This window comes from Sinocyclocheilus grahami, unplaced genomic scaffold, assembly GCF_001515645.1.
Source record: "Sinocyclocheilus grahami isolate Dianchi unplaced genomic scaffold, SAMN03320097.WGS_v1.1 scaffold1262.1, whole genome shotgun sequence".
Lineage (NCBI taxonomy): Eukaryota > Metazoa > Chordata > Actinopteri > Cypriniformes > Cyprinidae > Sinocyclocheilus > Sinocyclocheilus grahami.
The window spans coordinates 210,503-225,123 of NW_015506441.1; positions in this window are offsets into that span (position 1 = coordinate 210,503).

The following is a 14,621-nucleotide window of genomic DNA, read 5'->3' on the forward strand; positions in this document are numbered from 1 at the left end:
GGGATTATCAATTTATGTGTTAAACGGTCATGAGGTCCGGGCGATTCTGTCGCTGGAACATTTCCAGATACCATGTCTTTGTTCTGTTGTTTATTAGCTGGTTTATTTATGCTGAAGCCGGTCACGAAACACACTGACATTCTGTTGCTTAAACGAGTCTAGATGGGGGGTGGGGGGTGGGGTCCAGTTATTGCTGTCCTAATGCTTGTCGACCCTGGAGGTGGTTTGGTAAATCACTCTCTCCTGGTGTTTCTTGTACAGATAAGCAGAGCTGGACAGGAACTCATTTGAGACAATTGGCGCCTGGCTGACCGTGATTCAGCTTTACGGCTCTCAGATGGTTGAGAAGAGATGTTAGTTTCCAAGTGGAATGTGGAGATTCCTCTCGTTCATTTGTGTGATGTTCGCAAATGCCTTACAGGGTACTTTCCCCAAAATGAAAATTCTGTCATCAATTACTCACCCTCATGTTGTTCCAAACCTGTATGACTTTATTTTGCAGAAAACAATATAATAAATTGGGAAGAATGTTTACTGATTTACATGTACAAGGAAAAATTAAGACTTTCTCAAAATATATTTAATGTTCCAAAGAAGAAAAAAAGTAATGCAGGTTTGGAACAACACGAGGGTAAGTAAATTATAAAATAATATAAAATTTTTGGGTGAACTATCCCTTTAATGTTGTATCACAGCTTTCATGATGGTAATGCATTCCTGTTCCCCTTCAGGAACTCGAGCTGCGTCGAGATCACTTTGTGAATGCCCTTGCGTGACCGCGTTCTGAAGCACGTGTCAAATCCGTCCAATGGAGCAGCGAGACGTCACGAGCAGGGTGACGTAAGCACCAGAAAGCATAAAAGTGCATCCAGCCGGTCAGCTTTCGAGCAGCTGATTGTCATCCACTGCGAGCTCTCGCTGCGCACGCTCCGCTCTCGCCTGGCTGCGTTTGATGAGAGCGGCCAGGCTTGCGATCCCGCTGGCAGCAGTCCCGCTGTTGCCGAGGCACAGCGCAGACTGTTGTCGTGGGGATCGCGGGTGGATTTAGCAGAGGGATCCGAGACGGGCTCGTCCTTTTCTCGGTCCTCACCCACTAGATCCGCGGCTCTCTCTCTCACAGTTCGGAAACCCGCGCTGCGGTTTCTTCCCCCCCCCAGAGAGAGAGCCAGACGCTTCATCTATCTTCCTCCGAGGAGGTGGATGTGATGAGTGTCGAGACAGAGGACACTGTGGACTCACCACCACAGTCCCTCGCGTATGAGGTGTGATTCGTGATTATGAGGTGTGTTTCGTGCATTCACCAAAATAAAATATCATTCGGCCAGCCTAGAAACAGGACGCTCATCCTAAAAATAATTAGAGGAGCATGTTCTGAATCCAGATCACAGCCTTCACGACGGGGGCCTTCCGTTTTACACATCGGTGGTCTCCTACATCAATCAGCAGGGGGGGTCTGCGTTTGCGCCCCTTGTACAAGCTGGTTCTCGGACTTGGTGTCCTTCCTCGATGGCTCTCCGCTATAGATTCTGATCAGGAGGGACCTCCTCTCTCAGGCAGGGGGGTGCCATTCTTCAGCCCCGCCCGGAGTTATGGAAGCTGTGGGCATGGCCCCTGAGGGGGCAATCAAAGCTGGTTTGCGCCCGGCCAGATGCACTTTTATGCTTTCTGGTGCTTACGTCACCCTGCTCGTGATGTCTCGCTGCTCCATTGGACGGATTTGACACGTGCTTCAGAACGCGGTCACGCAAGGGCGTTCCCAAAGCGATCTCGACGCAGCGTCTCGTTCCCTCGGGGAACCATGGTTACATACGTAACCTAGAGACGTTAGTTTCAAAACAAATACTTTGGGTTTTCTTAAAGTAACTTTCATCAACATTATTCTCATGTTGTTTGTTGATTTTGACCAGTGCATATCTCACTATGGAGTAAATAAGCACTTCACACAGATGCATAATTATCATGAAGATGGATGATATGACAGCAGTGGGTAAAACAATTTCTACAAAATTGTCTTAGATTTGATTATCGAACAGTCTGTCTGGATGGAATACTGTGATGTGTTTGTTTATATTGATAGTAACTTACAATATGTTGGTGCTTATGAATTATTCAGACATATTATTTTATAAAGACAGTTATATGATTCATTAAACATGACATTATCCTACTAAAGTTTAAAATGTTATGTTTTCAATAAATTAATTAAAAAAAAAAAAAGTAAGCAAGCAACCGCTTTATAGTGCATGCTCCTCTATTCCATTTAAAAACAAAATTCATTCCCAATTAATTACGGTAATCAGAGCAATATACACTTCCAAATGTATTTTTTCCCAGTGCAGCCTGAATAATTACACACTAACATTTGGTATTGTTTTAATGATGCATCCTGCTGAGATTTAAGCTTTGTAAATAAAGCAATAATTTCTGCTCTGTTCTATTTTCTTCCCTTTTCCTCCCAGCTATCTCTGTTCCCAGAACAATGGGGAGTGATGTTGCCTCCTCTCAATTTCCTCTTAACCTCTGTTGGCTGCCACTATGCCAGTCATCATAAGTATCCTTAGTATCATCAGTCACCCTTCTCACTCTTCTTCTATCTTAAAGCAGGTGAGCTCTGGCCCCATGTTTTACTCATCTGTCCCCAGCCTCCTTCATGCACTCCTTTACTCGAGAGGCTGTGTTAACAGATTGCCAAAAAGCTGAATGTCAAGCTCCTGCGACACATGTCCCCTGGTCAGAGTAATGGTTCCCCCCATGGGAGAGGAGCTCTTACTCATCACAGAGACTCCCTGTTTCATTGTCGGCTCCCTCTTAGCCCATTCAGTGTGATGAGAGGTCACAAGTTAAATGGCCAATCGTGGGATGGAGATCTTGAGGAAGGTTTTCACTGGTTAAGTGAAGTTAATAGTTTCAAAAAACAAGGTTCAAATGCAAGTAAAAATTGTTAGCTCTCACGCTCTCTCTCTCTCTCTCTCTCTCTCTCTCTATATATATATATATATATATATATATATATATATAATCTTAAAGTCATGCCATTGCGCCATTGCATACTTTTTTAAAACAATATTTATTTGTATCGTGGAAAATCTCAAAAATATATCTAAAATATATATATATATATATATATAATCTTAAAGTCATGCCATTGCATATTTTTATACTTTTTTAAAACAATATTTATTTGTATCGTGGAAAATCTCAAAAATATATCTAAAAAACTATACCGTTTTTACTTACAAGCACTGAACTTAAGTGCACTATACTACATTTACAATGTGGAATGCTCATGCTCACACACACACCCCACCCCTAAAAATCACCCATAGAAATCAATGGGGAACTATATACAAATTGCAAAATATTGCAGAATACACACAAAACTGAAGGGGTGACATCATCAGAAATGAGAATCAGAAAGAGCTTTATTGCCAAGTATGTTTGCACATACAAGGAATTTGTTATAGTGTCACAAGCTTCCAGTACACGGAGACAACAACAACACACAGATAATAAAAATAAGATGTGAATAAAATACACATGCATAAATATAAACCACAAAAAAAGAATAAATTGTATGTACAGGTGTGCTATAGATAGAATAGGAATAGAATCAAATAAAATAAAGTTGTAGGGATGTACTAGGATTTAGGGTGATAAATAAGTATAAGGTTAGTGCACATATTTTAATTGCACAATGGGAGAACATTAACTGTTCATGAGGTAGATTGCCTAGGGAAAGAAGGCAATCATGATGGGGTAAACAGATAAAAACATTACCCACGACCCCCACATCCACCACATGTGTATACAAATTTGTAGAAATTGAAGCAAATAAATTTTCAACATACCCTAAATCCCCCAAAACTGCACGACTGTAGAGTAAAAATAGTAATAAAGTGCATGACATAATATGGGTTAAAAAAATCACGATCATGTTACAAAATCACATTTTAATGTCTAAAGTCAAAAATTACCCCAAACATCCCCAGTGTACATCCTAAATGAACATCGCAAAAGGTACTATCCCTTCACCAAAATGAAAACATAAGGATCATGGAACAAAATCATGCACCCTCAGTCAAAACTTCACAGACCGGGTCAAATGTATTTGTGGGGTGAATAACACATCCATATGTTTGCATAAAATAATGTCATGCTCTGCATTTTTACATCAAACCCAGCAGTGCTGATGCAGTTTAAAGGCAGAGGTCAAAGCACGCAATCTGCTTCATGAGTAAATACCACAAGATCCCAATCTCTTCAGTTGAATTTTAAACCTCTGTCTGTTTTGCTGGGTACATGGTGCTCTTTGAATGACAGTTTCATGTTTGAGATTAATCTATTTCTCCATATTGCTTCATGTGGCTGTATCCTTTACCTCCTTCAGCTCTGAAGAAATGGCTGAAGCCCCTCATCATTCTCAGAAAAATAGATTTTCCCCTGACAAGCTCATAACACTCAGTTTCATCTGAAACTCCACTCCACTCTCTTCTGCAGACCTGAGGCTAGAATGCCAATTAAATAAAAAAGTTATTTTTTTCTTGCAATATGTTATTGTTTATCTTTTGTAAAGGTGAAAGAAAAAACCAAACAACCATCAGCAGCCATTGCCAGGAATAAAAGCTATTGCTCAACAGATGAAATTGATGGCCTCGTGCTGCTGTCAGATCCAAACCAAATAAACATCCAGAGCGTGTTTCACTCTATTGCATCAATGTTGCAGCTTTGTGTTCCAAGTGGTTACAGCATAATCAAAGTCGAGCTGAGAGTGGGAATCATGGGGCACTGCGTACCGCTCTTCTTCAGACAGCAGAATTAGGGGACAACAGGAACTATTGAGTTGCACTTTGAGGTACACAAAGGAAATAAAGCCAGCTGAGTAAAGCGCATATTGTCAAACAAAGTAAACTGTTGTCTTGACAGGCAAGGCACAGGGACCATCACTACCGACTGTTATTCAAACCGTCACACAACTTCCTGTCCTCCCCCTTATTCTGCTCAATGTAATTAGCTGAGAGCAGCGATGTACTAGATGTCAGTTCTTTTAGTTAGAATGTGGTACTTTTCCCCCCAGATGCAGTTCTGTTGCTCTGCGGGGCTGGTGCGGATCCAGAGGCTCAGTGCCTTGTAGGATGTCAGAACAAGTTAAGAACAAGTACCTCAAACAGCCTTTCAAATGTAATACTTTAGACAAAGCAAAGGGCCACACTAAACAGAGTACACTACTGTATGTTTTACAAATGTTTAAGGTCAGTAAGATGCCATTTCATTCCTATTGAGATGCCCGTCTGGATCATTACAAGCTTAGCAACTGCCAATGAGATTAATAGAAATGTTAGCTCTATCCACATAGACCTGTGTGTCTTATATAGATGTATTTTGAATAAACTGCAATGTAGGGCAACCACAGACAAGGAAAGCAGCACTGCATCTTTGTGATATATCAAATGACTGTGGCATATTTGGTATGTGCATGTATCACTTCTAGTACACTGAGAAATGTGCATACTTCACCGTAATCGCTGCCAAAATTGTGTCTCTATAGATAAATGCTTTTGCTGTTGGCTGTGTCAAAAGGTTGTATCACAGTTTTTTTTTATATTGTTTCACAATAGTCAAACAATGATTTGCATTCCTGGAATTATCACTGGCCAAGCTCCCAGGCTTACACTTTGTTGGCCCTTCACTTCGGCCCTGCATTCTGGGTGACAAATCTCTGTGCTGCTGGGGACGGGCATCTCAAGGTGAAGTTAACACTGGGAAGGGAGAGCAAGACAGACGTTCAAGTGCACCCAAAGCCCCAGTGAAGGTGAGAGTACAAGATCAGCCAAGCTTAGGGACCTTGCTCTGTGCTTTAACACCAGCTTTATTCATGGTTCACACATATGGGGTGCCATATTGGGAGGTGCCATATTCCACCTTCACCCCGGGAAAATCCCAGAAATAACAGCAGAGATATTTCATATGGCTACAGAGTAACGGAATGTCTTTAAAATGGTGCTCTGTGGAAAATACTGCCATGGGACAAACTTACAAGTCTAGAACTATTAGCATGTTTTATCAAGTTTTCACATTTTCTGTCACCAGTGTGCAAATTATTCAGTGCCTCATGTGGGTAGACTGTTTTTTGGAATGTCGGTAGTTTTCAGGGCACACTCTGTGTGAAGTTTCTCTCATGCAGTGCAAATCATCGTCTCCATCCTGCCTATCACATCAGATAAACAACAGTGATTTACAGGTGCACATATATGTAAGGATATAAATGTGTTTATCGAGCCTCAGTTGGTTTAAATTGAGTAAGGTGAAGATCGCACTCTGCACCATATGGTGCATTTTAATTGGATATGTTCTTAAGCAACAACATAGAGAACTTTACCCACTTATGCAAAACAATGTAGGTACGTTTGTTAAAACAATGCTGTAAGAGCTCATCTACCAGATTTGTGGTGATTTAGTAGCATGCAGATTATTTAAAAAAATGTATAAAGGCAGAGTTCTGCTGGTCTTTCATGGTATGGCAGTGTGTTTGACATTCATTGTGGAAGTAAAGTACATGATGGAAACGCTGACATGAGTACTTGTATATATCATATCTGTCAGTCAGGTATGACCTCAAGGATCATATCCATCTTCAAAAATCATAGTTGCAAATGCAAATCCAATATGTTATTCATCCTTTGGACATGATATATGCATGTATTTTTATTTATTTTATTTTTTTGGTGCATTTATTGTACATGAAATTTGAGGAAACAATGGGGAGAAAGGGAGCATGACAAAGGCCAGAACTGAACATGTGTGGGTATAATTTTATATATAAGGAAGGTCATGATTTTGCCACAAATTTAGCAAATAAAATCTGCATTCTATACTTCACATAAAGTTGAACATTGTTGTCATTGCTTTAATTGATGTGACCTGATAACTTTAATTCTGAAGTGCTTGTTTTCATTCTTTTTTGTCTGTTCCCTAGTCCTGTCCTGATGCTTCCCATGTGTGTCTGGTTTATTTGTCTTGTTTAGTTATTAGCCACAGTGTGAATTGAAACCCTCATGTTTGCTTTAAGTTATGATAGATTACTTTGGCTTCTGTAACGACAGTGGAAAACAATGTTTTTGCAATGTTTTGCTTTAAAGCTCCTCTCTTTAATAATTAGATATTTCACAAAGTAAAAATGTGTTAGTTTCTTCAATGCAAACCATGGAGCTTTGAAATTTATAGTGTAGGTTTGTACAGAAGATTGGTGGTTAATGTCAGCAAATGGCATTTTGCATAAAGTCAGTGACACACTTGGAGGCTCAGGGAAACCATTTAAGTGCGTTTTGTGCTGTAGATAAGATGTTAATTTGCATAATGCCCTTTTTTCTTAAAATGTTAATGAGCCTAAACGTCAACATTATGATATACGTCTAAAACATTGAAGACTGAGGCAAAACATGAGCTCATAGATTCAGTCAATTTGACATTTTATTCCCATGTTTATTCCTGATCAGAGGCTTCTGTGAAGAGTTTATTTGTAGATGGGGTTACGTTTAAACAAAATGTAAATAAAGGAAAAAAGATCGTTGTAGCTTAGCGCTTGATTTCTGTCTTCGTTTTTTAGTACACAGTTATGATTTCTCTATGGTATATTATGAGAATATGAGTATTTGGTTATGATATGTTTCATAAAGTAAACGTGGTAGCTATGGAAGCCTGTTTCTGCAATGGGGAAAAAAATTAGATGTAATTGAATTTTATTTGCTTTCTTTTAATTGGCTTTTTCTTTCAATTCTGCACTTATATATCACAATTCAGAGTTTTGCTTTTTTTCTCATAAGATCAGAATTGTGAGACAAACTCAGTTCCTATTTTTGTTTTTGTTTTGTTTTTTCTTTCTCAGAATTGTGTGATAAAAAGTCTCAATTATCTTTATTATGTTTTATTCTGTTATGGAAACGGTCTTCCATAATAAATGTATGTAGTAATTAAGATGAAGATATATTTAAAATTGTCATTTAAGATGCCACATATTTCAGGAATCTCTCTGGATCAGTGCTATATCTACGCTATGATTTTGTACTTGTAGTCCATGAAAAATGCATACAAAGTGAGGTTCTTCTCAGAGTTACTCTCTTTTCCTGTTCTTTTCTGCTGCCATGTAATGTGGAGAGACACTAGTACGGGATTTGTAGAACAATGTGTATGTTTTGTAAAAGATCTCAGTGTGATTTGAACATTCTGGCTTCTTTTTCTCAGCAGACACTTACATCGGCCAAAATATTCTCAACAGCTCAGATGGTCAGTGTAAGTGTTGTGGTTTGTGTCCAAAGCTCTGGATTTATTTTGAAATTAAAGAATAATCAAACCAGTTACAGAACAGAGCGTCCTGCCAATTGAAAATAGACTTCTAATTAGTGAACTGCATTTGAAAGATTTTTTTTTATGTTTTTGTTTGTTATTGTTGTTGTTTTTTTAATCCATTGCAAGTGTCCTTTGACAGACCACAATAAATACAATAAAAAAGTGTCTGCACATTATTGTAATTGCTTGTTCCATATCAAATGCACCTTATTTGATTATTTACTTTACTTCAGATTTCTATTTGGGTTTAATGGCTAGAATAGCTAGACTGCTGGTGAAATAGCTCTCAGAAAGACGTGGTCGTACATATAATAATAATTCATTTCTTCTTGTGAAAACAAACAAACAGCTGCACACTTTTCAATGCACTCAAGCTGAGATGAAGTAGTGTTTCGACTGAACGGTTCTTCATCAAGTGCTTATCATTTATATTAACACTTCAATAGGACTAATCCCAATAGTAGCACTACTGAATTGCCTAAAATACCTTTATTTTTTGGCAGTTTGTTATTTCTTCTTTGTGTTGGCATTGAAATTTGATATCTAGTCTGTATGAGGTATTTTAGTGAAAAGACTTCTCAACATTTATTTATTTATTTTTATATTTTTACAGTGTTTTCCCTTATGTGAATGATCTCCAAGATGCTTTTCGCAAAATTTTAAAAATCAATGTTCTTTCTATTTTCACTGCAGCATTTGATTTTACAATGGTGAACCATTTTTGCTCAGGGTAAAACAGTTATAGCCTGTGTCGGGGAGAACCTATTGAGTTCAACAAAGTTCCTCAACTTTTTTTTCTCCCTTAGAGCAGTGGTCTCCAACTTGAATCAGGTGTGTTTGATTAGGGGGACATCCAAAATGTCACTGTGACTGCTTTAAATACCCCCCAAAAAAAAGTTGAATGATCTTAAAAAATTATAATGTGATTTTTTTTTGTATCCTATTCGCCAACAATTCATTATAATTATGTATAGAATCTATTCATGTCTGAAAGTAATTACACATCAAATGTATAGTCATTCTACCCTAGAGTGAACTGCTCACCGTACTCAAAGGTTACAAGGCAACCACAGTTTAAAATCACAAAATAAACAAGAGATATATTACTGCACAGTCTTGTGACATAATAAAATCAGTTTCCAATGTTTTACATACTACAATATTTTGCCAGATGTTCAAGTCCTGAACACTACACCCATATGTGTTACATTTAATTTCAAATTATAGGCATCAGTTCCTCCCTTTGCTGCTATAACAAATACTGGTGATGAGGCCAACAGTCTTTGTTCCAGTTCATCCCAAAGGTGTTCAGTTGAGTTCATGTCTGGGCTTTGGCAAGTTCTTCTACACAAGACTCAGTAAATAATAATAATTTAAATAATTTATATATGGATCTCACTTTGTTCATTGTCTAGAGCATAATAGGACTCCATTCTACTGGTTAATGAGTGTATTATTTAAAGCAGTATTGTGTCTAGTTTAAATAGTCAAGCCAATTTATTAAAAGGGGTATCCTATACTTGTGACCAATACGTGTGGTACTGTTGTTGCCTATTAATTCTCAGATGTCTTGTAGTGCATAAGGTTTTCTAAAAATGTATGTATTTATTTGGTTATATCTTTGCTTGAGGATTACTGTATTTAATGTAGAACTGGCTGATCCTTTTCCCCAAAGGGTGTCTGTAATATCATACTATTTTGGTCTCATCAATGGGATCTTCCATTGAATATGATAAAAATTGTCTGACCCAATCCTTCGACCCAGTTGGTACTTCAGTCAATGTCAGTGTGACATTCAGGGCTGTAGCTCCATCTGTAAACTGCCAAAGGGCCCCCTCAATAAAGTAGTGGCTGCAATCCAGTTCACATACTTGCACTAAAAGTGCTTCACTGATGATGGGAAGGTACATCAAACTACTCTCAGAAAAGTGCATTTGAGTGTGTTGTAACACAGTGTCCATACAACCATTTCAATACCACAGACCTTGCCATATACTGCTTTTAGAAATCTTGTATGTTCTTACATTTAAAAGCTTAACCCTTGTGTTCTGCTGAAAAAAAAAATCTGGTTAAAAATGATGGACCTTTTAGAAATTGATTGCAAATCTCTCATTATGTTATACTATCACCAAATCTTGGATTCATTTTTCTAGTTTTCTTTCAATTAGCACAGGTTTTGTAATTCTTTGTATTTGTATTTATTTTTGGAACTGACTGACCTGTGCAAATGGTCAGAAAACAAGCTGATAAAAAAGATTGAATCCAATATTTGGTGAAAATATAGCATAACAAGAAATGTATAAGCTTTTTTGTAGGCCTGTCATTTTTGACAGGGAATACCACAAGTGTAACAAGATGTGGGGGGAAAAAATTGGGATTGTGAGCTAAAGCTAGAGTGAGTAAAAATCGGTAAGTTTTAGTCCAATGTTATAACATTAATAGCATTTTCAGGGAAAAGAAAATCCTCTCCAGGTCAAAAAGAGCAGATCACAACATGAAGGTTAGGTAAAAATAAAATAAAATAAAAAAGTTTATACATTTCTCCTCTTCCACTGAACAAGCAAATATGGGTATTATTATTATTATTAAAATATTATTTTATCTAATATTAAATGACATCCCACATTCTTGTGGCATTAACCATACAAATTACCACTTTACTATTTATTAGTTTTTCTACATTTCCCTGCTTACTACATCATGAAAACTGGTTATCATGACATGTTGTCATGTTTGTTAATTACCTTGAGTTATGTGTCCTATGGTAATAACTTACAGTGCATGTTTTCCCTTAATGATATACAGTACAGTACAATAGTGTTGATATACACCATCGCTGTGGTTTGTTTATGGAATGCTAAGTACTGCTGAAATCAAGTATTTACACTGAAAGTAAAAAGCAACAAATAAAGGATAAACTGTGTAGTACGAGCAGTGCAGAGCTGACCTGTTTATGGTTTATGAGAAACAGTGTTTGGCTTCCCATTCAGCTCATGACTGTGTGACTGTGAGGAAGGATTAATGCGAGAGCTAGTTTGGCATGCAGATGTGAGAGACTAAATAAAATAAATACAGATTCCTCTCTGGGTATTGCTCATGTGCCAATGATTACCCCTACATGTGCACCCTGTAAATCATTACTCTCACTCGCCTTGTTTACCATAACCCTACTTTTTCTTCTTAGATTTGTGGGTCACACTTTATATTATGTGACCTTAACTACTATGTACTTACATTTAAATTAATAATTTGAACATACATGTTATTACATTGTACTTATATTTTTAAAAATACCTATATGTAGTTACATCTGTAATTAATTTCTGTAATTATATTTATAATTACACTGTTGAGCCATCCCTTACACCTTAAACCTACCCATACCACCAAACCTGTCCCTAACCTTACACTCTTAAAAATAAAGGTGCTTCACGATGCCATAGAAGAACCTTTTTGTCTAAATGGTTCCATAAAGAACCTTTAACATCTGAAGAACCTTTCTGCTTCACAAAAGGTTCTTTGTGGCGAAATAAGGTTCTTCAGATTACAAAAACGCAAGAAAGAGATGGTTCTTTAAAGAACCTTTGACTGAATGGCTCTTTTTGGAACCAAAAATGGTTCTTCTATGGCATCGCTTGAAGAACCTTTTGAAGCACCTTTATTTTTAAGAGTGTACCCGTATCCCAAGTCAATAGCAGCAAAAGTGTCTTGCAATACAATATGAACACAAAAATTTTATTTATTTTTTTGATGCAAGTACATAGTAGTTAAGGCCATCTAATATAAAGTGTGACCGATTTTTGTTTCTTGGATGGATATTTGAATTTGTTAGCTAAGCAGAATGCAGTTACTTTTGACCTGTTCTCGCCTTTTGCCTTTGGATTGTTTGCTGGGTTGATTGTGCAAGAAACTGGGCCAATTGCATAAACCTAGCCTCTATGTTAAGACTGTATTTTAGTCTAACCAACTAGCACTTAGCAAATGGGTAATGAGTCTTATTTTTCGTATTCTAATTACATCAATCTATGTTTTGAGAAATTTAGAAAATGTCAAAACGTGTGCATTGGAGAGAAGACAAGACTGTTTTTTTGTTACCTTTATAGACCACCGAAAAGTCCATTATGGGAAAATCTTGATCAGTGCTAGGTTGTATGCTGCGTTCATTCAATCAATGACACTGACACCACATTTCGGTTAATGTACTTATTTGAATATTAAAAATCGTGATGCATACTGTAAAATGTCAGCTTATGAATACCGAGGATTTATTGTTAACCAGAACACTTTTTGTTCTTTATCTATTTATCTATATAAATTACTTTATCTTTAAACTTATTTTTACCTAAAAGTTCATCAGTTAGAAAATAATTCAACATTTTGGTTTCCTAGTTTGGTGTCCTAGTTTTGACTGGCTCGACTTCCTTCACCCCAATAAATCATACTGTATGTCACAGGAGGAAAACAATTAATCATCATTAATTTCATCATTTAATTAGAAATAGTTTACACATGAGATAACCAGTTTACAATGAAACCAGTTTCCTTAACAATTCTGCTTTTAAACCCTCTGGAACACTGGCCCGGATAACTGTGAACTCTGAGTTAAAATTAATTTTATGATTTTATCCTGTAAATGACAAATATCCTTAATAGAGCTTGTATTGAACTGAATATTTCTTTGAGAGGGGTAAAACAAGGTGTGCCTATTAATTTTATTTTTTTTTTCTTTTTGTTAAGCAAAGTGTCTACTCTCAACAAGTACAGCAATATGACAATAAGAATACTTTCTGTTTAATAAATGTCTCAGTTGGAGCTTCTTCCAATAGCCACTCTAACTTATAACAATCACATTGTTTCTGCGTTTCAATAATTGACATGAACATCTCACCCGCTGACTGAGCTGACTCGAATCTCATCTACTGCCACATCGGCTAATGGGTTAATGGCAGGGCTCTTAATTGACTTAACTGTGGTATCTGGGAATTTTTCTGTGTTTTGAGCACAGCGTGACAACTGACAGGTCCATTAAAGAGTGCATGATGCTCGCTTTGTGAAAGAGCACTCCACTGCAGACATGCCACAGCAAACCACTACAAGCTATTAGTTCTGACCTTTAGCTCCACTGCTGTAACTAATACAGACTCCTGCGGTGCTGTGTTAGACCCTCTAATGCTGCTGATACTCAGAAAAATATGAAACCTCATTCATTTCTGGAGATGGAGACTGTGTGTGCAGTCTATTTTTGCAATATTTTTAATTGGTGTTTATTTGTCATTAACAAACAACAGTAATATTAGCCTATACACCAGACATTGTGATGAAATGTAGAAATAATGGTAGTGTTTTTCAAGTATTGTAAATAGCAGTATTGTTATTCTTGTACATCTGAATCTCACGTAACTTGTAATTTTATCTTATCTCGATTAATAATTGTAATAGTTTTAGTTTTAGTTAACAATAACAACACTGGTAATGCAACCTTTAATTCCCATTTATTTAGTCAAACTTTGTATCACTGATTGACACCGTTTCCTTCAATTTTAAAATATCAACACTTCTACTTCAGTGATGATCACTACATTTTTCCACAAATGTACCATTTATTTAGATTTTCTACTTATTTACAGGCAGTTATAACTATTTTCTTTAACCAGTACTACATAACTGTGAAATATATGAGGATTAGTTTAATAAGAAATTGTGCTTATACTTTTTTTTTTATTATTGTGAATAAATTTATAAAAGAAAAAAAATGTGTAACCTTTGAATGACTTTTAAGTAGGTCCTATAGCTGGCAACATCAGAAAATAAATAAATAAATTGCTTCCACAGTATATTTAATATATTATACAGTATATTTAATATATTATAGTATGTGTGATGTGCAAAATTAGTTATTTTGTCAACACTGTCAGACACATTATTTTTTATATCAGATAGTGCTGAGTCATCTTGAGTGATAGGCGAGAAACAACACACATTTTGTGAGAAATTGGAAGAAACAGTAGGCGAAGCATACGCATTCATCCAAAATCATTCTTTGATACATTCTGTTCCCAGTTTTGTCCCAGTACTAAACACTAAGTGTGTCAGATGTAATTTTGAAAAAAAAAAATCCCATATCTTACTTGCACTCATCAAACAGAAGTCTTCAGCACTTTATGATTCTCATAATGTGTTGCTTTTCATTTAGTTGTTAATGATGCTGCTCAATGCAGAGTTCCAGTAATAGAGAGGTGGACAAACTAGCCACAGACTTTGGTAAAAGTAAGCATTCG